This window comes from Apteryx rowi, unplaced genomic scaffold, assembly GCF_003343035.1.
Source record: "Apteryx rowi isolate R43461 unplaced genomic scaffold, aptRow1 scaffold_4, whole genome shotgun sequence".
Lineage (NCBI taxonomy): Eukaryota > Metazoa > Chordata > Aves > Apterygiformes > Apterygidae > Apteryx > Apteryx rowi.
This window is the reverse complement of record NW_020450529.1, coordinates 7339170-7339672: the sequence shown is the minus strand read 5'-3', so window position 1 is coordinate 7339672 and position 503 is coordinate 7339170.

Below are 503 nucleotides of genomic sequence, written 5' to 3'. Positions count from 1 at the left end.
AAGGGCGCGCGGGGGGGCATGGCCGGTGGGGGGCGAGGGCGCCTTGGGGGCCCCCGGGGGATGTTGGGGGCTGCGTGTGCCCGGGAGCTGCGTCGGCTGTGCGGGAGCTGCAGGTGATTGCCGAGGGGAGGTGCTGGTCCCCGTCCGGCTTGTCTTGGCTTTTTTTTTTTTTTTCATCACTAAAAGTGTTTTTTGTTTTTTTTTAGGAACTAGTAAATTCAGCTAATAAGCCCTGTTGAGATCCAGCAGACTCTTCACAGGCACTTTAATCCGCGTTTGAACTCCACAAAGTGCCTCAGCTCATTTTGCATCCACAGGTAAAAAAAAAAAAAATACAACCAACCGAACAAAAACTCCTCTTAGTTAACACCAAAATTGAGGTACTGAATCCTGGCCCTCCAGGAGGACAGTACTTAAAACCAGAGTGCTGATAGCTCATGACTCACAACAAGGGTGTAAAATATCGCATACAAAAAGTTCCCTGGCTGAGCTGCGGTTTCATG